The following is a 26,336-nucleotide window of genomic DNA, read 5'->3' on the forward strand; positions in this document are numbered from 1 at the left end:
CTCCCACACACGCGGCTTCCCTGGCCAGCTGGGAGCCTTAGATCAGTGGTTCCCCAAGCCACGGCGGCCGGCGCCCCTCCCTCACAGGAGACTTCCCGGAGGGAAAGGAAAGAGTCTCCAACAGTAGTAGAGACTGAGCCCAACCTAACACCAATAGTGGTATTACTGAACAACTTCTGACTACTAAAAATAGGCCCTCAGCTCAGTCAAAACTGATCAAGGCGGAAGTCGCCTATTGGGCGAACTGAGAAAGAGGAAAGGGGGCAAAACAGAGCCTTCTGTGGCTGTTTCTACAGAGGCTTGTTTGCCTCTGGGCTCAGTGCTGGGATTACACAGGTTGCAACTGCCCAGAACGCAGAAACAGGCTGCTTTCAGGGCTCTCTACCACCTGAACCTTCCCTGCGGGAGGGGTGAAACGCAACTCAGGTGGAATCCCTCTCTCAAGGAATTCAGATCCCAGGACTTCACCATTTGAAGCCATTAAAACCAACCTACAACCTTTCCTCTGTCTCCACCACACACCCAGCAGCGAGAGTCTTCCAAAGTTAAAGGAGCCACAACATCTTTTGCTGGTGGGACCCACAGACAGACAAGCACCACATACTGGGTAGGATTAGAAAAAAAGAGCCCAGAGACTTCACAGGAAAGTCTTTCAACCTGCTGGGTCCCACACTCAGGGAAATCTCATTAAATGCCCAGACACCAGCAAAAAATAACAAATCACACCAGGAAAACTGAAGATACGGCCCAGTCAAAGGAACAAACCAATAGCTCAAATGAGATACAGGGGCTGAGACAACTAATTCTGAATATATGAACAGAAATGGAAAACCTCTTCAAAAACCAAATCAATGAATTGAGGGAGGACATGAAGAAGGCATGGGATGAACAAAAAGAAGAAATGGAAAGTCTGAAAAAACAAATCACAGAACTTATGGGAATGAAAGATACAGTAGAAGAGATGAAAAAACAATGGAAATGTGCAATGGTAGATTTCAAGAGACAGAGGTTAGAATTAGTGAACTGGAGGATGGAACATCTGAAATCCAAAAAGAAACAGAAACTATAGGGAAAAGAATGGAAAAATTTGAGCAGGGGCTCAGGGAATTGAATGATGATATGAAGTGTACATATATACGTGTTGTGGGCGTCCCAGAAGGAGAAGAGAAGGGAAATGGAGGAAAAAAACTGATGGAAGAAATTATCACAAAATTTCCCAACTCTTATGAAAGACCTAAAATTACAGATCCAAGAAGTGTAGCGCACACCAAAGAGAATACATCCAAATAGGGTTCTCCAAGATACTTATTAGTTAGAATGTCAGAGGTCAAAGAGAAAGAGAGGATCTTGAAAGCAGCAAGAGAAAAACAATCCATCACATACAAGGGAAACCCAATAAGACTATGTGTAGATTTCTCAGCAGAAACCATGGAAGCAAGAAGACAGTGGGATGATATATTTAAATTACTAAAAGAGAAAAACTGCCAATGAAGACTTCTATATTCAGCAAAATTGTCCTTCAAAAATGAGGGAGAAATTAAAACATTTTCAGACAAAAAGTCACTGAGAGAATTTTTGACCAAGAGACCAGCTCTGCAAGAAATACTAAAGGATGCACTAGAGTCAGATACGAAAAGACAGAAGAGAAAGGTATGGAGAATAGTGTAGGAAGAAGGAAAATCAGATATGATATATATAATACAAAAGGCAAAATGGCAGAGGAAAATATTACCCAAACAGTAATAACATTAAATGTTAATGGACTGAATTCCCCAATCAAAAGACATAGACTGGCAGAATGGATTAAAAAACAGGATCCTTCTATATGCTGTCTACAGGAAACACATCTTAGACCCAAAGATAAACAGGCTGAGAGTGAAAGGTTGGGAAAAGATATTTCATGCAAATAACAACCAGAAAAGAGCAGGAGTAGCTATACTAATATCCAACAAATTAGACTTTAAATGTAAAACAGTTAAAAGAGACAAAGAAGGGTACTATCTACTAATAAAAGGAACAATTAAACAAGAAGACATAAAAATCATAAATATTTAAGCACCGAATCAGAATGCCCCAAAATACGTGAGGAACACACTGCAATTACTGAAAAGGGAAATAGACACATCTACTGCAATAGTTGGAGACTTCAATTTGCCACTCTCATCAATGGACAGAACATCTAGACAGAGGATCAATAAAGAAACTGAGAATTTGAATATTACAATAAATGAGCTAGACTTAATAGACATTTATAGGATATTACCCCCCACAACATCAGGATACACCTTTTTCTCAAGTGCTCATGGATCATTCTCAAAGATAGACCGTATGCTGGGTCACAAAGCAAGTCTCAACAAATTTAAAAAGATTGAAATCATACACAACACTTTCTCAGATCATAAAGGAATGAAGTTGGAAATCAATAATAGGCAGAGTGCCAGAAAATTCAAAAATACATGGAGGCTCAACAACACAGTCTTAAACAACGAGTGCTCAAGGAAGAAATTACAAGAAAAATTAGTAAATATCTCGAGGTGAATGAAAATGAAAACACAACATATCAAAACCTATGGGATGCAGCAAAGGCAGTGCTAAGAGGGAAATTTATTGCCCTAAATGCCTATATCAGAAAAGAAGACAGGGCAAAGATGCAGGAATTAACTGTCCACTTGGAAGAACACAAGAAAGAACAGCAAACTAACCCCAAAGCAAGCAAAAGGAAAGAAATAACAAAGATTAGAGCAGAAATAAATGAAATTGAGAACATGAAAACAATTGAGAAAATCAGTAAGACCAGAAGTTGGTTCTATGAGAAAATCAACAAGATTGATGGGCCCTTAGCAAGATTGACAAAAAGAAGAAGAGAGAGGATGCAAATAAATAAGATCAGAAATGGAAGAGGAGACATAACCACTGACCTCACAGAAATAAAGGAGGTAATAACAGGATACTATGAACAACTTTACGCTAATAAATACAACAATATAGACGAAATGGACAAGTTCCTAGAAAGGCATGAACAACCAACTTTGACTCAAGAAGAAATTGATGACCTCAACAAACCAATCACAAGCAAAGAAAAGCTTCCCAAAAAGAAAAGTCCAGGACCAGATGGCTTCACATGTGAATTCTACCAAACATTCCAGAAAGAATTAGTACCAACTCTGCTCAAACTCTTCAAAAAAATTGAAGTGGAGGGAAAGCTACCTAATTCATTCTATGATGCCAACATCACCCTCATACCAAAAGCAGGCAAAGATATTACAAAAAAAGAAAACTACAGACCAATCTCTCTAATGAATATATATGCAAAAATCCTCAATAAAATTCTAGCAAATCGAATCCAGCAACGCATTAAAAGAATTATACATCATGACCAAGTAGGATTCATCCCAGGTATGCAAAGATGGCTCAACATAAGAAAATCAATTAATGTAATACACCATATCAACAAATCAAAGCAGAAAATCACATGATCATCTCAATTGATGCAGAGAAGGCATCTGACAAGATTCAACGTCCATTCCTGTTGAAAACACTTCAAAGGATAGGAATACAAGGGAACTTCCTTAAAATGATAGAGGGAATATATGAAAAACCCACAGCTAATATCATCCTCAATGGGGAAAAATTGAAAACTTTCCCCCTAAGATCAGGAAAAAGACAAGGATATCCATTATCACCACTATTATTCAACATCGTGTTGGAGGTTCTAGCCAGAGCAATTAGACAAGAAAAAGAAATACAAGGCATCAAAATAGGAAAGGAAGAAGTAAAACTATCACTGTTTGCAGACGATATGATACTATATATTGAAAACCCAGAAAAATCCACAACAAAACTACTAGAGCTAATAAATGAGTACAGCAAAGTGGCAGGTTACAAGATCAACATTCAAAAATCTGTAGTGTTTCTATACACTAGCAATGAACAAGCTGAGGGGGAAATCAAGAAATGAATTCCATTTACAATTGCAACTAAAAGAATAAAATACTTAGGAATAAATTTAACTAAAGAGACAAAAGACCTATACAAAGAAAACTACAAAAAACTGTTAAGAGAAATCACAGAAGACCTAAATAGATGGAAGGGCATACCGTGTTCATGGATTGGAAGACTAAATATAGTTAAGGTGTCAATTCTACCTAAATTGATTTACAGATTCAATGCAATACCAATCAAAATCCCAACAACTTATTTTTCAGAAATAGAAAAACCAATAAGCAAATTTATCTGGAAGGGCAGGGTACCCCGAATTGCTAAAAGTATCTTGAGGAAAAAAAACGAAGCTGGAGGTCTCATGCTGCCGGACTTTACAGCATATTATGAAGCCACAGTGGTCAAAACAGCATGGTATTGGCATAAAGATAGATATATCAACCAATGGAATTGAATATAGTGCTCACATATAGACCCTCTCATCTATGGACATTTGATCTTTGATAAGGCAGTCAAGCCAACTCACCTGGGACAGAACAGTCTCTTCAATAAGTGGTGTCTAGAGAACTGGATATCCATATGCAAAAGAATGAAAGTGGACCCGTATCTCACACCCTATACAAAAGTTAAATCAAAGTGGATCAAAGATCTAAACATTAGGTCTAAGACCATAAAACAGAGGAAAATGTAGGGAGATATCTTATGAATCTTACAATTGGAGGCGGTTTTATGGACCTTAAACCTAAAGCAAGAGCACTGAAGAAAGAAATAAATAAATGGGAGCTCCTCAAAATTAAACACTTTTGTGCATCAAAGAACTTCATCAAGAAAGTAGAAAGACAGCCTACACAGTGGGAGACAATATTTGGAAACCACATATCAGACAAAGGTCTAGTATCCAGAATTTATAAAGAGATGGTTCAACTCAACAACAAAAAGACAGCCCACCCAATTACAAATGGGAAAAGGTCTTGAACAGACACCTCTCAGAAGAGGAAATACAAATGGCCAAAAGGCACACGAAGAGAAGCTCAATGTCCCTGGCCATTAGAGAAATGCAAATCAAAACCACAATGAGATATCATCTCACACCCACCAGAATGGCCATTATCAACAAAACAAAAAATGACAAGTTCTGGAGAGGATGTGGAGAAAGAGGCACACTGTTGGTGGGAATGTCAAATGGTGCAACCACTGTGGAAGGCAGTTTGGCGGTTCCTCAAAATGCTGAATATAGAATTGCCATACGACCCAGCAATACCATTGCTAGGTATCTACTCAAAGGACTTAAGGGCAAAGGCACAAACGGACATTTGCACACCAATGTTTATAGCAGCATTATTTACAATTGCAAAGAGATGGAAACAGCCAAAATGTCCATCAACAGACGAGTGGCTAAACAAACTGTGGTATATACATACGACGGAATATTATGCAGCTTTAAGACAGAATAAACTTATGAAGCATGTAATAACATGGATGGACCCAGAGAACATTATGCTGAGTGAGACTAGCCAAAAATTAAAGGACAAATACTGTATGGTCCCACTGATGTGAACCGACATTAGAGAATAAACTTGGAATATGCCATTGGTAACAGAGACCATCAGGAGATAGAAATAGGGTAAGATAATGGGTAACTGGAGCTGAAGGGATACAGACTGTGCAACAGGACTGGATACAAAAACTCAAAAATGGACAGCACAATACTACCTAAATGTAATGTAATTATGTTAAAACACTGAATGAAGCTGCATCTGAGCTATAGCTTTTTTATTGTTTTTTTTATATATTTTTTGTGTTTTTTACATTTATTTTTTTCTCTATATTATCATTTTATTTCTTTTTCTGTTGTCTTGCTATTTCTTTTTCTAAATCGATGCAAAGGTACTAAGAAATGATGATCATACATCTATGTGATGATAGTAATAATTAGTGATTGCATATGTAGAATGGAATGAGTTCTAAATGTTGTGTTAATTTTTTTTAATTAATAAAAAAAGAATTAATTGGCCACTGGCATTTAACCCTATATGCCAGTAATTCCAGATATGTAAAGTAAATAAAATATAGAAGTCAAAAAAAAATATATATATATATCCAAACCGAAGAAAAAATACAACACTTTTCAAAGCACTTTTCAACAAGTAGTTACAGTACAGATCCCTGACTTTGTCATGGGCTACCATTTGTTCCTCTCAGACTTTTCCTTCTAGCTGCCCCAGAATATATGAGGCTAGAACAGATAATTTTTTTATCAATCCCATCAATTTTTCGTCTTTTTTTTTTTTTTTTTTTTACGAAAAATAACATATAAAAAACAGTCATATATATTCAAAGCATAGCATGACTATTTGTTGTAGAACAGATTTCAGAGTTTGGTGTGGGTTTCAATTCCACAATTTTAGTGTTTGCTTCTTGCAGTTCTAATATACTGGAGACTAAAATAAATATCAATTTAGTGATTCAGCAATCATATTCATTTGTTTAATTCTACCTGCTCTGTATAACTTCATCATCTTTGATCTTTCTATCCCACTCTTTAGGGGTATTTGGACTATTGCTTTCTAACATTTTCATATTCAAAGGGACTGTCAATAATATGGGGTATGGAGAGGGAATTAGGTGATGTTCTGGGAGGCTGGGCCCTCCAGGTTTCAGGAATCATCTGGTCCAGGGACCCATCTGGAAATTGTAGGTTTCTAGAAAATACACAAGCACATGGAACCTTTTTTGAATCTTAGATTCCCCTAGGTGTTCTTTAGGATAGGCTGGAATGGTCGTGGCTGTGGTTTGACAGGTTATGATAGATAGCAATGTCTAACTACTGCTGGCATAAGAGTGTCCTCCAGAGTAGCCTCTCAACTCTACTGAACTCTCCAAGCCACCAATACCTCATTAGTTACACTCACCCCCTTATATTCAGGATGGGATTGTTGATCCCATGGTGCCAGGGTCAGATTCATCCCTGGGTGTCATCTCACAAGCCACCAGGGAGACTTGCAGCCTTAGATGTCTTCTCCCACCCAAGAGTGGAGGGCAGTGATCTCACTTGTAGAGTTGGCCTTAGAGAGAGTGAGGCCACATCTGAGCAACAAAATAGATCCTTCAGAAGCAACTCTTAGGCATACCTGCACATAGGCTAAGCTTCACTGCTACCTGAATGAGCTTCACAACAGTAAACCTCAAGAAGGGCTTGAACTGTGGCCAGTTTGAATTTGTTGGGTACCCCAGAAAAGTCAAGTTCTTTAATCCACATTCAATATTGCTGTGTGGGAGCTTTTGAATTGTTTACATGGAGATGTGCCTCACACACATTCTACTGGCCATATCCTGAGAACAAGGCCAGAGTCACCTCCTGAACTGATTCTGGCAGAGCCAGATAAAGGACATGGAGTTGAGTCCTTGACCAGTGCCATAAGGCAAGAGGGTCTACATCACAAGTGGGGGAAACAATGATGGACATTTGACTCTAGCTGAGCCCTGCTCTGTGCTCCAGCCCCTGTTCCCCAACTTTCCAGCTGAAACATGGTGGGTAAGTCCAGCCTGAGCCACTCTGTCCAAAGTGTGAAGTAGGGACAATAACTTGTTCCTATTGACTGAGCCTGACTCTGTGCTGGGACCGAAGAACCTCCATGTGCTCAGCACAGGGCCCAGGACAGAAACACAGGAGACAGAAGCAGATCAGTTGTTCCCAGGGTACTAAGGATGTGAGAAAGGAGGGTGATAGCTGAGTGGGGTGGGGGCCCAGTTTGAGGAGAAGGAATGTTCTGGATGTGACAGTGGTGATGATTCTCCAGCACTGTAATGTGTGCATGATGCTGATATAAATGTGGTATTAAGATGAAATATTTAATGTGAGTTTTAATATGAATAATAAACGTAATCACACATTACATATAACATGATTATGAATGTTATAAAGAGAAATACAAATACCCTCTTAGGAGTGCCTATGTCCTCTTCTGTAGCTCCTGGTTTGTGTAGGGGAACTGCCACATTACTGGGAGCTTCTGCCTCAGTCAGTGGACCTGGTTTCATTAGGGGCTCCAGCTCTGAAGTTGACTCCAAATCCCCAGCTGGTGATCATTTTGGTGCCAGCTCCAGAGCGTGTGTGAAACATGAAGTCCTTTCTACCTCTGCTTGTATGAGAGCAGGAGGTAGAGCTGGCAGTGCAGGTGGTGCTGGCGCTGAAAGAAGGAGTATATTCACCAGCATGACAGCCTTCCCAGGGATTGCTCCAAAGTCAGAAAATATCCCAATAAATATGAGATGCCTAAACCCAGGATTCCCAGTCCAGGAGTCCTTCCAAGACAGAGGTCCAGACGATCAATATTCTGACATTCCACTTTGCTCCTAGACCAACACCAGCCCTGGGGTCTCCTCCTGGAGTTCTCCCCCATGTTCTCCCCTCAGGCTCAAGGAATCCATCACAGTTCTCTTATCCTATGACACAGTATCTTCTGCTATACTGGGGCCCATGGTGAGTGCTGGCAGGATCATAGGTGACATGGCTTATGGCACTGAGCTGGTGACCATGACCAACTGCACAAGAAGTAGTGGTTGGGGCATGCCATGGCTCATGTTCCCCTGGAATAGATACATGAGAGAGAACTACCTGCCCAGGGGAGAGGGCACAATGCACTGTACCAGCTCCATGAGGCTGCAATACCTGAGGATGTTCTGCACCTGGGTGCTGTCTTCTGTGACCCCAGGAGCCTCCTCTTCACACTAGGGTAGCAGGGGAAGGAAAATGCAGTCAGCAGTTCCACCAGGAACACCAGAAGGGTTGGAAAAGGAGCTCAAGCCTGGAAATCCCAAGTCTTCAGGGACTGGAAAGAGGTGGGACATGGATGTCCTTAGCAGAAGAAAGTTTTAAACCTTATTGCATTGATGCTATTTTGTTACCTGAGTAATAGTAGCCCTCCTTTATAAATAACCTGTCATAAGGGTATTATTACCTGAGTCCTCACAAAGCTGACCCATTCTATAGAAGAGAAAACAAAGGCTTGCCAAAGCCATGTGGATGCTGGAAGACACAGGTCAGGACCAGAAAACTCTGACTCTACAGCTGCTAAATGTTCCCTCTGTGCTGCCTGAGGCTGGGCCTGCCCATGCAATGGAGGGAATTCTCCTGAAACCTCCTTCTCCCTCAGGTAAGAGCAAGGAGACTCACCCTGGGATTCTGGATTTTATTTCAAAGCTATGCACAAGGGTTTTCTTGGAATGCTGGTGATCACATTGGGTGTCTCTTAGTACTACCATACCCTGTGATTAAAGTCAATGGAAAGCTGCAACAACCCAATTCAGGCAGGACTACCGGTATTCCAGAAACTTCAGGAATGAAGGTTTGGGTGCCTCCACCTGGTAAAGAACCATGGCAAGCTGAAGTGCTTACTGAGGGTAATGGGAATGTGGAATGTGTAGTAGAAGAAGCTAGTGATAAATATGTCCAAGTGACCAGCTACAGAAAGAACTATGAATATTTTCTATCTGTATTGCTGCATGTTTGCATTTTTATATAAGGAACTAGCTTGTTTTCCTCTTATCATTTGATACAAGTTTTCTGTTCATGTTATAACATTTAAGTCATAGAACATGAACTTTAAGAGTGAATGTTACCAAAGGACATGATCCTGTTCTGGAGGAACATTTCTGCTTGTATGCAGGGCAGTTGAGTATTGTAGGTGAAACCTATGTGGGTTATAGTGTTCTGTTTCGAAATTAAGAATGTTTCATGGTGATGTGTATAGCTGTGAAGTTGAAAAGGGGTGAACTGTGACAGTTAATTTCTGGTGTCAACTTGGCCACATTATTATGGCAAGTTATCTGGTCAGGCAAGCGTTGACCTTTGTTGTCTGGTCAGAGAAGCACTGACCCTTGCTGCAAGGATATTCCATGGCTGGTAGATAAACTGGGAGGCAGGTGCATTAAATCATCAGTCAGTTGATTGAATCTGTGGCTGATTACATATCTGATTATCTAAGGGTTTTCTACTACAATGAGACAGTACAATCAGTTGAAGGCTTTTAATGGAGAAGAGAGACTCAGTTGCTGCTTCTTTAGCCAGTGAGCCTCTTGTATTGAGTTCATCCAGACACTTCATTGGAGCCACCAGCCTCTCAGCCTGCCCTATGGAATTTGGACTCTCCCATTCCAATGGTTGTGTGAGACACCTTTATAAATCTCATATTTACCAGTCTATCCTGTTGGTTTTGTTTCTCTAGAGAACCCTAACCCTCTCTAGAGAGGTGACAAGGCTAACCAGGAAGTGGTACAGTTGTAAATTTACATTGCAAAGTCTAGGGCAACTAGTATAAAAATTTGATAAGAGTATCTAATTGACATGCCAAGAGAGGAGAACAATTGAAACATATAAAATGTTCAATTAAAGCCAAATTTTGCACATAAAATGCAGAAGATAGTCACACATAGCAAGTGCAACTAATAGGAAACTGTTTAAATATGGTTGGCATTAATCTAAACATATTAATAACCACTTTACATTCCAATGGTATGAATACTCCACTTAAAAGCAAACATTGACAGAGTGGATATAAACAAAACACAACAAAGCAAACTAAGACCTCCCTATACTGTAATGTGTAATGTAAAAGAAAGGCACAGGGTGGGCCACAGTGGCTCAGCAGGCATAGTTCTCACCTGCCATGCGGGAGACCCGGGTTCAATTCCCATGCCAAAAAAAAGAAAAGGTTAAAACATTAAAAGAAATCACATTAAATAGTAAAGCACTTAAAGGACCTAGAAGAATATGCCAAACTGTTCATTGCTTGTCATTCTGGATGACTTTTGTGTTCTTTGCTTCTTCTACTCTTCAGTTTTCTATATTCAGGGTTGAAGAAGGGCTTGCATAAGGTTAAAGGTTGGATTCTCCAAAAAGACATAATAATCCTTAGTGATTTGCCCCCTACCAACCAACAGAGCATCAAAATACATAAGGCAAATCAAATAAAACTACAAGAGAAAAGGACAAACCCTCTGTGTAGTTAGAGACTGCAACACTCCTCTCAGTAATGGGAACATCCAAAATGCAGATAATCAGTAAGGACGTAATTGAAGTGAGCATCATCATCAATCAGTTGGGTTTATTGGCATTTCGAGAACACTTTACCCAACAACAGCAGATACACATCCTCATGCTACATGCAAATCATCAAGATAGACCTTCAGTACCATAATACAGAGGTCCGCAGAGGACTCTTCTGAAGGACCCCATTGTTCATGGCCCACGCTACCCAACAGGATTGTCTCTGAGTGCTGCCACCATGCCCTCCCTTCTGGGTCGCTGGCACCCAGGCCCCACCCTCCTCACCCTCTGACTCGGCTGCCACTGAATCAAGAATCCAAAACTTGGAACCAAAATATTGAGCCTGGCACAGATACTCTGAGCACCAGTGAATCCAGAGGCTTCAGATGGAAACGATGTACATGGTGGTGTAGCCTTGGCCCAGACATTCAATCTGGATGCAGCCCAGTGCCTCCTGAAACCAGCAGTATGTAGGGATGGCAGAAGTCCTGAGTAATGATTCTGCCAGATGCCCAGGATGGAGGGTATGGCACTATGGGTGAGGTGAGCTGGAACCCAAACCAGATGCCTGTCCTGTCACCATCTCTGCCCTCTGAAGGCACTTTGTGGGCTGGGCTCCTGTGCTTGCACTACCCTTTGAGCTGAGCCTTCCCCATGCACTCTATCTCAGTGAGCTTCAGGCATTGTAGTTGGGCAATGAGAAGGTGGGCACAATGCTTCATGTCAGAGCTGGCATCGTGGGGTCCATGTAGGACAGGTTTCCTCATGGACCATCTCTACTTTCCCAGACTCCCCTCTGTGCCCAAGGGGCTAAGACCACATTCATGGCTCTCACTGACTCCTTTCCCCCCTGAGGGGAATTCCCCAGACCTCAGGTCTCTAGTGAAATTATAAGATATGTGGGAACAGATCCTGCACAGCATCTCTTAGAGACAGTCCTCCAGGTTCCCTACCCGGTCTGTGGAGACAGGGGTCCCTCTTCCTGACACAAAGCCCACTCTCCTTTTAAGTTTTTCCTAGAAGTTATCTGAACTCTCACAGTTTGGGGGACACATCTATATCTACATGAGCCTTGAGGGGTCCCTTCTCGTGTGCTGTGTCTCTTTCAGCTCATGCAGTCTGGGGTCTCTGTCTGATTCCCCATCTAGAGTGGAAGCCCTGGAGACTGAGGTCTTTGTCTGGCTCACAGTGTTACAAAGCCTGAAATGTGCCTGCACAAAGTAGGTGCTCAATAAATATGTGTTGATTGAATGAACCCCACCAGAGACATTGCAGGTATCTGAGTACATCTGAGCCCTGTTCAGACCCTGGGGGATTGTGCTCTCACAACACCTGGGATAGGGAACCCCTAGATGGAATCTCAAATCTCCCATACAAAAGGAAAAGTAGGATTGCCACATTTACAGGGTCATGAGAGGTGAGGCAGATATTGGTACATGAACCCCCACCCTTTCCTGAGTGAAAACAACCATCTGAGTGGGATGATTAGTAAGGTTGGAGAAGATGTGGGAGGATAGACCAGCAGATTCCTATCTGGATCCCTGTGGTCAGAGAGATAAACCATAAATACAATAGCAGGAAGCTAAGATGAACACAACACCCTGGCTCCATGGGATCAATAATTCCATCCTGACTAAAAGGGGCAAAAGAAACACAACTAATAAAGTATCAGTGGCAGAGAGAGTTCAAATAGAGCCAAGAGTCTGCTCCGGAGTTTACTCTTGCATAACTTGCCAACCCCCAACAGGGAGCATTCCTTCCAGTCCTACAAAACACCCAGAGCAATATAGAAGATTCCACAAGGGTTCCATGCACTGGTACAACTTTCCAGATAAGTCCTGAAACCTAGAGGGCCCAGCCTCTCCAGGACATCAGATAGTTCCAACTCCCTACCCCCTATTACTGGCAGATCTTTCCAACACGAAAAAATTAAATGGCCATAGCCCAAATACCCCTAATGAGAAGGATAGAAAGATCAAAGGTGACGGTGGAGTTACACACAGAAGGTAGGATGGAACAAATGAGTATGAATGCAGAATCATTTTATTGATATCTCTTTTAGTCTCCAGTATCTTAGAGCAGCTAAAATAAAAACCTAAAATTGTGGAATTGTAACCCTGTCAAATCTGAAATGTGTTCTACAACTAAGTGTGGTGCTGTCCTTTGAAATTTATTGCTTTTTATGTATATGTTATTTGTCATGCAGAAAAGGAAAAAATCGATTGTGTGATAAAGAAATATTTAAGACGTTTAGCCTCCTATATTCTTGAAGAGCAAGAAGGAAAAAAATCTGAGGTAATGGCATGGTAGCCGGTAACAAACTCTGGGATCTGTCCTGTAATTACTTGTTGAAGAGTGCTTAGAAAACTATTGCTTTTTTAATTTCTTCACTTTCTATGTATGTTATGCTATACAATAAGAAAAGTTAAAAAATACAAAAGATCTGTTATATGAAGTTATGTCTTTTTTATTTCTAAATCTGGCCATCTTTCCTTTTTCCTTTTTCAATGTTGCCATAGGTTTGTCTATTATGAAATTGTGTCTTATTGAATTATCTTATTATTTATTTGTCTTCTACATGTAAATTACCACCTTTATTTTTCTTACCTTCTTTCATTTCTTTAATATGGGTTTATTTTGCTGCATTTTAAAAGTTTTTAAGATGAACACGGTCCAATAATTTTCATCCTTTTTTCTTTCTAATATCAACATTTTAAGGGTATAAATTTCATTAAAACATTGGTTTTGAAACATAGTATGCTTATGTTCTTGAGTTCTATTTCTTAACGTTCTCACAATTCCTATTTCAGCTAGGAATCAGTTTTTAGTGTATTTTAAAATTTTAAATATCTATGGAGGGTTTTTGTTGTGTTTGTGGCTTTTTTATGTTATTGATTTCTAATGCAGTTACATTATTAGGGTCACAGAATAGGATCTGTATGTACCTGATTCTTTAAAAATCCTCCATCACTGAGGTGGCCATTAAATTTATGGTCCAAACCACAACATCTGAGAATGAAAATAAGCACAAGTGATTAACACTCTATGGTTTCTTGAAATATTTGTTGACTGACAATTATTTCAAAATAGAGAACGACCAACTACAGAAGGCTAGGGAAGTGTCTATTTAACAATTATTATTATTTTCTTACAATTATATTTTTAAATAAATTTCTTCCTAAATTTAAAAGAGATTTTTATTTTATCTGAAATTTACAAATAATCTAAGCAGAATTATCTCATCACCTATCTAGGTACTTTAATCCAATACTTAGCATTCTCAATAGTATGTCATGGGTATTTTTCTGAAGACAATTTTTCAATATGGTTTTATTTTTTAAGTAAAATTTCTGACAATATTTTGGAGTTGCATTTTATGCATAAATGCTCTTAATTTGTTGACCCCTTCATTTGACTCTTCATTGCAGATCATATTTTAATTTGAGAATATTCCTTATCCCTATGTGCTGAAGTGCCTAGTAGAGTCTGAACAAACTGTGCTAAGTGGAGGACATTGTTACCTCCAATGTTCTCATGTGAAAAACTTAAATATCTCATCCTACATTTTCACAGATTCTCTCTTTTACCTCCATTTAGAGCACCTTTCTTCAATGCATACTTTTTATAAGACAAAATATGCCCAATAAATTATTTATAAGTCTTTGGAATGTCTTTATTCCATTCCTCTTTTTTTCCACTTCAGTCCTTTCTGATGCAGAATTCACATTTATCGAATTTAAAATTATGTGCTCTATTAAAAGATTCTTCCCCTAAATACAGATATTATTGTAAAGTAAAGTTATAGAATTTTCAAATTAATTCATGTTCCATTTGAGCTCTCAATTATTTATTTTGTTTGGTTTCTTCTATTTTGTAAGGGTCTTCTTAAAATGTCTTATTTTTAGGTTTGTTGTCAGTTATGCAATTTGCCAAAATCTTCAAGAGTTAAAAAAAGTTTTCTTGTACATCATTCATTGAACATATTCATTAAAGATTTCCAACTTATTTGAAAGAAAAAGCTAAAATACAGGACCTACTTACCAAAAAAAGTGTTATTAATTACTGTTGAGGAAACACACATTGATATTTTAAAAATATATTTTTATTAAGAAATCTTTAAGCACATACAATCCATCTACAGGATACAATCAGTGGCTCACAATGCCATGACATAATTATGTATTCATCACTATGGTCATTTTTGAACATCTGCATCACTCCAGAAAAAGAAATAAAAAGAATACAGGAAAACGTATACATCTAATACCCCTTGCCTATCAACACAAGATGATTTACAAAGCAGTTCTTCTGTGGTTCAGAGGTTTCTAATATCCAATCCATGAGGGATGACAAAGAAAGTGCTTTATAAAATGTTATCATTTAACATCAGCCACTGTAAGAAATTTTGCAGATCAGTTACTCTGTGTATACATAGAAAAAGTGGTACATTTGATTGGCCTGTTTTGATCGACAGTTTGGACCCAGTTATGAATTAATCTGTGTCAAAACCAATTCCAAGTACGTTACTGCTACATGGGTTTCTTAATTTAGTTTGAATGTTATTTTTACCAAAATATGTACCTGTCCAAATTTGTACTATTATAATCAAGTCAAAAGCAATTTTTCCTTCAATGTTGAGTTTTTAACTGACGTTAGAATTCTGAAGTCAGTTAAATATGGCAGTTAAGAATGTCAGATAATTCATCTGTGAGAGAATGAACTTCCAAAGACTTAGCTTTGATTTTATAAACTGAATTAAAAAAAGGAACTGTTATTGAAATTAACTTATCTGATTTTCTATTTGAGGCACCTGATAATACTGATCTGCCACTGGCATTCTGTCACTGTTTTTAAAGTCCTCTGCTAGCAGAATATTTACTGCTTCAGTTTCTCCATGTGCACAAGAAAACTTCAGTTGAAAATGAGTCAAATTAATTTAAAAGAACAGTTCTTTGATCTAAATTAAAAATTATTCATATACTGACTTGTAAATGTACCTTCTGCCACTAGGTGTCTTAAAACTTCTTCTGGAACAGTCTTTTGGAGAAACAAAAACACCTGACTGATTAAACACACACTTTCATTTCCTTGGCCTATGGATGGATTTGACTGACTGCACCCCATTCTTACACAAAGCACCAGGTCTCAGGCATTATGCAGGGTTTAGTTTTAATTCTCTGCTGTGCAAGGCCCTTGAGTTTGCCATGGAACTAACTGCCTTCTTTAGTTCCCGGAATGGGCAGAGCTGTCCTGGCAGCCCATGGCTTCAATGCAAAGTCATCAGCCTCGTTTTTCCTTTCTATTTTTGGACCTCACTTTCTTACAAGCTCAACTTGAAAAAAGATGGCGTTTCTTCTCTGTAAAATGTGAAAAATAATAATAGCAATTTTAGAGTTAATGTATGTAAAGCACTTGCAAATGTGCGTGACAAATTATTAGCAACATAAAAGTTTTAGCTTTTATTATAGTTTTATATGGTAATTTTATACATTTACCACAGCTATGTTTTCCAGAATTTTTAGTCCAATACATTACTAGATGTGGAAGTGTGGTTGTAAATTTTACAGTATATATTATAAGTAATTTTTATGCTATCTACATGTTTTGGTTTGAAACTGTTAGCCACCCCAGAATAGCTTTGTTCTTATGTTCCTGAATGAGTATTTTCATTAGTTTGTTTCCATGGAGATGTGACACACTGAATTGTGGGTGTGATCTTTAGATTAGAAGAGGAGACTCCATTCAAAGTGGGTCTTGAATAGGTTACTGGAGTCCTTAAGAGAGCCAACACAGGGAGTCATTTAGGAGAAAGCTTAAATGCAGACAGTTTCATAAAGCAGAAGCTGCAAGGGATGCCAGGAGCTGAGCTGAAGCTAGACAGAAACCAGAGCTCAGCAGATGTCACCATGTGCCTCTCCTTGAGAAACCTTTATGTTGTCTCATTTCTCTCATCCCATTTTTGTTAAGAAGGCTTTCTCAATCCTTTGGTGAAGGGTCCAGGCTCATCCTGGGATTTCTGTCCCTCCCACATTGCCAGGGAGATTTACACACCTGGGAATCATGTCCCATGTAGGAGGGGGATGGCAGTGAGATCAGTAAAACTTCTTAATCTTTGACAACTGAGTCATTTTATTTTCATTATGTCAGAAGAGCAAAATGAAATTTATATCTCAAGAACCATAAATCCTTACTTTCTTCACTTCCACCTCAGTTAATCTGTCCTATCTTCTTTCTGCATCCATAACTGATGTAATTGTTCCTTAGTCTTTTAATATTTTTCATCTTCCCTTAATTATATTTCCTCAGATACTGTTGTTTTCTTTGGAAAATTGTCTTCTACACTTACTCATATTTTCAGTTTTCTTGGACATCTCCCAGTACCAAACCATATTTTCTCATTTGACTGTTTAATAATTCCTACATAAAATTCAAATTTATTTCTTTACATAAGTGTTTGATTTATCCTGTACTAACAGATAAAATTAAATCTGTGGCTTCATGTGTTATAATCATAAAAGACTACATTTGCTTCAGTTTCCTAAAATATATTCTAAGACTCTTCTTTTCAACACATCTTGAATTACTGAATATGTTTCCTCTCCAAACTTCATTGAACTTATGCATTAAGAGTGTTTACAATTATATCTATCATCCAGTAAAACCTTGCTGTCATTACTATTATATGTATTAAATTTTAAACTGAATTTCCTGTCTCCATAATGGAAGCCCACTTAAAGTATGGCTGTACTACAGGAACTAACACAACATCATTAATCCTGATATTTGCATAGGACAGGCACCCACAACAAAGAATTATGACAATATTGCAAAAATTGAGATACCTATATATTCTACTTTGCTAGTTCCTGGTATGCAATATACCATAAACGGAATGGCTTTTCAAAAGGGGAATTTAGTAAGTTGGTAGTTTACAGTTCTAAGACTGTGAAAATGTCCCAATTAAGCAGGGCTACAGAAATGTTCAATCTAAGGCAACCAGGGAAATATACCTTGGCTCAAGAAGGCTGATGATGTTCAGGGTTTCTCTCTCAACTGGAAGGGCACATGGCAAATAAGGTGACATCTGTTAGCTTTCTCTCCAGGCTTCTTGTTTCATGAAGCTTCTCTGGGGACATTTTCCTTTTTCATCTCCAAAGGTCTCTGACTGCAACAGCTGTCATGGTACTCATGGCTCTAAAGCTTCCTCCAAAATGTTTCTTCTTTTAAGGATTCTAGAAAACTAATCAAGACCCACTTGGGATGCATGGAGTCACATCTCCCTCTTGTCAAAAGTTAATACCCACAACTGTGTGTGTCACATCTCCATAGAAATAATCTAGCTTTCAACCTACAGAGCTGAATAGTGATTAAAAGAAATGGTTGCCTCTACAAGATGAACCAAGATTAAAACATGCTTTTCTAGAGTGTATAACCCTTTCAAACCAGCACACCAATAGATGAACTTTTACTCATAAGAATGATGAACCACTGAAGAGAACATCCTGCTTTACACTCTTACTCTGGTGTGTAATATATATACATATATAAATAAGTATATATTACAATCATATTGCTAACTGACTGCAAAGATAGGCAGGGGAGAAATCTTTCATAGTTACTCATTCAAAGATAATTCCAAAAAGGGAACTCTTTCTAAACATATGCACCCTGTTTACTTCTGTTTTGGCTTGCTAAAGCTTCTGAAATGCAATATGCCAAAAATTGGTAGGCTTTTACATTTGGGATTTATTAGCTTACAAATTTATAGTTGTGAAAATGTCACAATTAAGAACGCAACTGAATGATAACATTCTCTGAAGATGGGCTGCTGGCATCCAGGGTTCCTCTGTCAGATAGCAAGACACATGGCCACATCTGCTGATCCTCCTATCCTGGGCCTCATTGCTTTTAGTTCCTGTTGCCTCCTCTCTGAGTTACTGTGGGTCCTCACTTAACATCTCTTTGGCTTTCTCTCTACACTGTCTTTCAGATTTAATTGCCTTTTATCTGCCCATAAAGAGATCTGTATAAACAGAAGCACTGCTAGTCTGGATTAAGAGGGGCAGAAAAGGGACACTTAGGAGGAAAAATAACTTCAGAGGCAGAACTATGGAAGTGAATGTCCAAAATCAAGAAACCACAGGCCAGGAGAGCAGACCATCTGAGCACCTGGAGAGGGTGAGTTTGCTCCCAAGACAGAGGGTGGACCTGCCGCCTTGTTGCAGTGGAAGTGTTGTGCCACCCCGGACCATGGAGACAGTGGTGCATGTTCCTTGGGGATTAAGGAGAGACTGGCTGCTGTCCATTATTCTGGAGGGGTTGAGGATGTGCCCCAGAGATGACAGAGAGCCTGGGTCCTCCCCTGATGCATAGAGAGAGTAGAGCCAAGAAAAAGGTGGTCTCCCCAGTGTCCCCCAAGGCTGCATTCAGAGAGAGGCAGGCTGTTGCAAGCGTCCTTGGAAAGAGTGTGACTACCGCTTTACAAACCTTGTGGATAAATGATTCTCAGTAAATTTAATGGCATTTGCCCACAGTTTTCCAGAAGTATTTTGGTCCGGTAAGACCTGTGTTCCTTCCAGTTCCTCCTTATGGAAATGGAAATATGTAGCCTATGACTGTTCCTGTACCTCCTTTGTTCGGTTGGCAGCGGGTAATTTGTTCTGAGTTTTACAAATTCAAAACCAGAGGAAAATTTTGCTTCAGGACAGACCATGTAGCTGACTTTGGAGATTTGTAGGGTTTCTGACTTTGTATTGTATTTGCATTGTTACTGAAATGGTTTAAGGCTTTCTAATATTGTTATGGAATAAATGTATTTTGCATTTGGAAAGAACATGTCTTTTTGGGGTGCAAAGAGTGGAATGTGCTGGTTTGAAGCTATTATGTACTCCAGAAAAGCCATGTCCCTTTATCCTTGTTCAATATGGCTGGGTGGAATCTTTTTTATTGTTTCCATGGAAATCTTATGCACCCACTTGTGGGTGGCAAACCTGTGATTAGATGGTTTTCATGGAGACGTATTTCCACTCATTCATTGTGGGCACTGCTTACTGGAGCCCTTTAACAGGGAACCATTTTGGAAAATGCTTTAAAGCCACGAGAGTATCCAGATCCTACAGAATCCACATAGCCACAGACCTCTGGAAGTGAAGAAGGAAAACACCCCCAGGGCACCTTCATGAAACAAGAAGCTGGGACAGAAAGTTAGTAGATGTCACCATGTGCCCTCCAGTTGAGAGAGAAAGCCCGAAATTCATTTCCTTTTTGTTGATGCCTTAATTTGGACATTTTCACAGCCTTAGAACTGCAAACTTACAACTTATTAAATTCCACTTTAAAAAAGTCATTCCAAGTTCTAGGATATCACATCGCAGCAGCTTTTAGACTAGAACAATCTATGACATGCCATCAAATAGAAGATGATTCTAGATTTCAGTGTTAGTAAATGGTTAAAGTAATGTTTCTCACAGTAGCTGACATACAGTGAGTTATAAAGCAGAGTCCAAAATTTGTTAAAATGAAAGATATGGTTGTTTCTGGGAAGAATGACTAGGTCATGGCAAAAATTCTAGTAGAAACTAGGAAAAAACCTCAATTTTTTAAAGCTTTTTTTATTGTGAACTATAACATGTACATAAAAGCAGTAGATTCCCAAGTACATTTTAACACGTAGTTATAGAATAGATTTTAAAGTTTGGTATAGGTTACAGTTGCATGAGTTTTCATTTTTATCTTCTACCTGTTCCAAGAAATTGGAGACCAACAGAAATATCAATATAAATATTCAGTTGTCACAGTCATTTGTTAAATCCTATCTTCTCTGTCATACTCCTCTTTCTCTTTAAATAACATATATACATAAAAGCAATAAAATTCAGAGTACATCTCGACAATTAGTTTTAGAACAGATTTCAGAGTTTGGTATGGTTACAACTCCACAATTTTAGGTTTTCACTCCTAGCTGCTCTAAGGTACTGAGGCTAAAGGAAATCGTTTGATTCAGCACTCATATTTATTTGTTAAGCCTTCCTTGGTTGTATACTCGACCACTTCCTTTGATCTTTCTCCCACTCTTCAGGGTATTTGGACTGTGCCCATTCTAACTTTTTCATGTTGGCATGGACTGATGATAATATGGGAGAGGGTTGGGATCAGGTTATGCTATGGAAAGGCTGACCCATTTATGTTTCAGGACTTACCTGGTCCAGGGACCCATTTGGAAGTTTTAGGTTTTGTGTAGTTATCCTAGTGCATGGAACCTTTGTAAAATCTGATATAATGTGCCAGGTATTATTCTGGATTGGCAGAAACGGTTTTGGTTGGGGTTTAGCAACTTGTGATATGTAGCAATGTCTAACTGAAGCATACAAAAGATTGATATCCAGTGGATCCTCTGAACTCTATTTGTACTCTGTTAGCCACTGATACTTTATTTGTTAAATTTCTTTCTCCCTTTTGGTCAGGATGGCATTGTTGATCCCATGGTGCCAGGGTCAAGCTCACCCCTGGCAGTCATCTCCCACACCGTCAGGGAGACTTTCACCCCTGGATAGCATGTCCCGCTTAGTGGGGAGGGCAACGGTTTCACTTGGAGAGTTGGGCTTAGAGAGAGAAAAGCCACATCTGAGCAACAAAACAGGCCTTCTGGAAGTGACTCTTAGACATAACTATAGGTAGGCTGAACTTCTCTGCAAACTTACATCAGCTTCACAGGAACAAGAGCAATCCTCAAGATCTCTTGAGGGCTTGGAGTATAGTTTTGGGTGTCCATAATGTTTTACATGGTACTCAGCATTTTCCCAGTCATGAAGTTTAATAGTTCCATGTTTGTTCTCCCATTCCTCAAGGGACTTTGCCAATACATTTTGATTATCTGCTTAATATGTTCTGAGGTGTATCCAGGCATTACATTAAGCTATACAGAATTAAAGGCCCTCAGTCTTATTCTGGGTTCCCTGTTTGGATTGCATAAATAATGTATCCAGACAACTTGAGTTAGATTTTGTGATACCGAAAAATTAGGGTCTGGACAAATAAACATTTCTTTCTTTGGTCTCAAAGAGCAGGTGAGGTATTAAAATATAGACAATATATTCCTTACCCCTGTATTCTGAATTCCCTTAATCCTGACCTGATTGACTTCATTCATATCTCTAAATACCAGGTTATACGTGTACAAAGCAGCCTCTCGATATCCAGAAATAACAGTTACTTCTAAATGAGATCATGCAATATTTGCTCTGTTGCTTCTGGCTCATTTTCCCTCAACAAATGTCCCATAGGCTCATTCACAATGTTGCATGCCTCACAACTTTGTTTCTTTCTGTAGCTGCACAATATTCCATCATATGTATCCGCCATTATTCGCCAATCTACTTCTAAGTCAGAGCATCCTTCAGCCACCTCCATCTACTGAGTGTCATGTATAATGTTCAATATCAACAGTCCATCAACATTCTCACTTTTACTAATTTGATTAGTAAGAGAAAGATAACCAATAAACACACCCCATCAAATAGAACACTGAAACTTCCCCTTCACTCTTGTCCCTCCTTCCAGTATTTATCCTATGGTATTCCAGTGGTACTGTTGATGTTTTCCTGTTAAACATAGCCCATGGCAGGCAGTGCAGATTTATTTGTACAAGATTCTTTGTATAAGATTCACACCTTTGCAGTAGTTCAAGCAAGAAGTTATTTATATGTGTAGTGTTAATCAGTGGACACATGGGTCTATACAACCCCTTTCAATCAGGTTCACCTTCAACATGGTAATATTATGTACAGACATACTAGTGAACCACCTTCACTTCTGTCTATCCCATTACAATTAAGTTCATCCTCATTAGTTAACCATTCACCCATCTCTAGGTCCCCAGTATTCTGTATGATAAGCGTGTGCTTTTACCTTTACATTGGTCATAAAAGCAGAATCATACAGTATCTGTCCTTTAGTGTCTGGCTTATTTCACTCAGAATTATGTCCTCAATGCTCATCCATCTTGTCATGTGCTTCAGGAAGTCATTTTGTCTTACTACTGCATGATATTCCATTGTATGTATATGTACCACATTTTGCAAATCCACTCATCTGTTGATGGGTATTTGGATTGTTTCCATCTTTTTGTGATTGTGAATAATACTTTTAGGAATATCAGTGTGAAGATGTATATTTCTGTTGGGGACTCTTTCCCTTCCAGATGAATTTGGTAACTAGTTTTTCCAAGTCTTCAATGTGGGTTGTTGGAATTTTGTGTTGAATCTGAAGATCAATTTGGGTATAACTGACATCTGAACAACATTTAACCTTTCTGTCCATTAGCAGGGAATGACTTTCCACCTATTCAGATCTTTGATTTCTCTTAAGAATCTTATGAAGTTCTCCATGTAGAAGTCCTTTATATCCCTAGGTAAGTTCATTCCTAGATACTTGATTCATTTAGTTGCTATTTTGAATGGAATTTTTTCCTTAATTACGTCCTCAGGTCATTGTAGAGTATAGAAATGTTACTGATTTTTGTACCTTTACTTTATATCCTCTCAACTTGCTGAATCTGTTTATTAGCTCACATAACTTTGTTGTAGATTGCTCAGAATTTTCCAAGTAGATTATTATGACATCTGCAAATAATGAAAGTTCTACTTCTTCCTTTCCAATTTGGATGCCTTTTAGTTCTTTTTCCTGCCTGATTGCTCTAGCTAGAACTTCTAGCAGAATGTTGAAAAATAGTGATAACAAAGGGCATTCTTTTCTTGTTTCTAATCTTAGCAGAAAAGCTTTCTGTCACCCAGCATTGAGGAGGATGCAGGCTATGGGCGTGTCATATATGCCCTTTATCATATTGAGGAAGTTACCCTTGATTCCTACCATTTGAAGTGCTTTTATCACAAAAGGATGTTGAATTTTCTCAAAGTCTTTTTCATCATCAGTCAAGACGATCCTGTGATTTTTTTCCCTTTTGATTTGTTAATGTGCTGTATTACATTAAGTAATTTTCTAATGCTGGACCATCCTTGCATTCCTGGTATAAGCCCCACTTGTCATGGTGTGTAATTCTTTTAATGTGGTATTGGATTTGATTTGCTACTATTTTGTTGAGAAATTTTGCATCTATGTTCATTAGGGAGATTGGTCTGTAGGTTTCCTTTCTTGTAGTATCTTTACCCAGTTTTGGTATTAAAGTGATGCTAGCTTCATAAAATAAGTTAGATAGTGTTCCTTTTTCCTCGATTTTTTGAAAAGTTTGAGCAGGATTGGTGTTAGTTCTTTTTGGAATGTTGAATAAAATTCCCGTGTGAACCCATTTGGCCCTGGGTTTTTTCATTGTAGGAAGACTTTTGATGACTGATGGAATCTCTTTATTTCTGACTGGTTTGTTGAGATTTTTAATTTCTTCTTGTCACTGTAGCTTGTTTCTGTGTTTCCAGGAACTTGTCCATTCCATCTAAGTCATCTAGTTTGTTGGCATATAGTTGTTACAATGATTATATTTCATTTAATAAGCTTATGGATAAGCTAACCAAGTGTGTTAATTTGCAAGCTGCTGGGATATGATATACCAGAACTGGAATGGCTTTTAAAAGGGGGAATTTAATACATTGCAAGTTTACAGCTCTAAGCCTATAAAACTGTCCAGACTTAGGCATTTAGAGAAAGATCCCTTAATTCAAAGAAGTCTGATGGGTCAGGAACAAATGTGACAGATTGATAGTCATGTGGCTGGCATCTGCTCATCCCTTGCTCCTGGGTTCCATTGCTTTCAGCCTCTATTCCTCGTGGGGTTCCTTCACTTTACTTCTCCAGGGATGGCTTTCATCTCTTGGCTTCCCTTTGCTCTCTTCAGATCTGGCTTAACATTTCATGGCAATGGCTCCAGGCATCTCCAAACATCTGTGTATCTGTCAGTTCTGCTGTGAAGTCAGCTCTGTGGCTTCCATCATTTCTGTCATTTGACTCTCTTGAAAATGTTCTCTCCTTTAAAGGATACCAGCAAATGAATCAAGATCCCCCTGGAATGGGTGGAGTCACATCTCCATGTAAGAAAACTATCAAACCCACAATTGGGTGTGTCACATCACCATGGAGAAAATCTAATCAGACATTTCCAACATACAGTATTGAATCGGGGTTAAAAAAACAGCTGATCGCACAAGATTTGATCAGGATTAAAACATAGCTTTTCTGAGGTACATGATATTTTCAAACTGGCACACCAAGATATCCATTTTTAGTAGTTAAGATGTTCATATATTAATTGTCAAAACATTTGTATCTTTATATATTCCTGGAATAAAACAACTTAAAAATGTTCAGTAACTTAGGTCATTACTATAGCAGAGTTGATGTTTCTAATAACTTTCTACCTGATATTTTGAGAATTTACACAATTTTGATAGCTAATCAAATGGTATTTAAGTTAGTGTTGAATATTTAAAGTGCAAAAAACTCTGATATCTGCATTTGTACATTTTCCTTGTTCACCCCAATTTTAAATTGGTTTATGAAAGTTACTGTACAACACAGACTTTAAAATTCCCCCCAAATTTTTAAATTGCTTGGCAAATAGCTGTTCTATAAATATTCTTCACCTCTCCTTCCTCAATTCATAAGTTTCCAATTCCATTGATTTTGTGCTTTCCCTGACTGCAATTCAACAAGTCACTTTCTATCTTCTTGATTGTTTTCCTTGTACCACTTTAAAATCAGTTTGTCAATCTGGTGTTTGTGGACAGCTTTCTTTGAACCCTAGTAAGTCAGGGATGCTACAGAATCTATATATCTGATGATAGAGTCCAGTCCTCAAAGTGGGCACAGGTTAAACTGGGGATAAGTGATGAAACATTCAAACTCTACAAATTTCTGAATGAGAAGAGGCTGTGACATGGGAGACATTGCAAGAGTGATCATCACTCTGAAAGGGGAACAGCATGTCAGAGCTGGTGACCTCAGGGAGATAGTGGGCTCAGAGCTTCAACTTGAGGGATGGATGAGATTTGAGCAAATGTGCAGGATCAGGGACAGCATCTAGGCAGAGAGAGTGACAGGAGCAAAGGTCTAGATGAATTGGGACAGAAGCAAATCTGTGGGGACAGCAGATAGGTTGTGATAAAAGTTATGCAAAATCAAATTTGGGAGGTGATTTGGGAAAACACCAAGAGAAGATGAGCATCTTCTATGCTGGTCTGGATCTGTTATTACCCCCAGAAAAGGCTATGTTCATTTAATACAATCTTGTGGGGGCAGACCTATTCTTTTGTGGGAACTTTTGATTTGATTACTATCATTGAGATGTGGCCCTGCCCATTCAAGTTGAGTCTTAAGCCACTTCCTGGAGTCCTTTAAGGGAGAA

At 38.7% G+C, this 26,336-nt stretch overlaps 1 long non-coding RNA gene across 2 annotated transcripts in view; it reads right to left on the minus strand.

Moving 5' to 3' along the window:
* LOC143673795 (uncharacterized) overlaps positions 1–20,567 on the minus strand; it is a 31,094-nt gene extending 10,527 nt beyond the window's left edge. The window contains exon 1 of one of the 2 annotated variants that reach the window (XR_013170657.1): positions 17,998–20,567. This is a non-coding gene — a long non-coding RNA (uncharacterized LOC143673795). Of the gene's footprint in view, positions 1–7,878; positions 11,247–17,997 lie in introns of those variants that run through there. The other variant, XR_013170656.1, reaches the window with a different exon arrangement.
* Positions 20,568–26,336: the final 5,769 nt, after the last annotated feature.

The sequence above is a fragment of the Tamandua tetradactyla genome, chromosome 2 (assembly GCF_023851605.1).
Source record: "Tamandua tetradactyla isolate mTamTet1 chromosome 2, mTamTet1.pri, whole genome shotgun sequence".
Taxonomy (NCBI): Eukaryota; Metazoa; Chordata; class Mammalia; order Pilosa; family Myrmecophagidae; genus Tamandua; species Tamandua tetradactyla.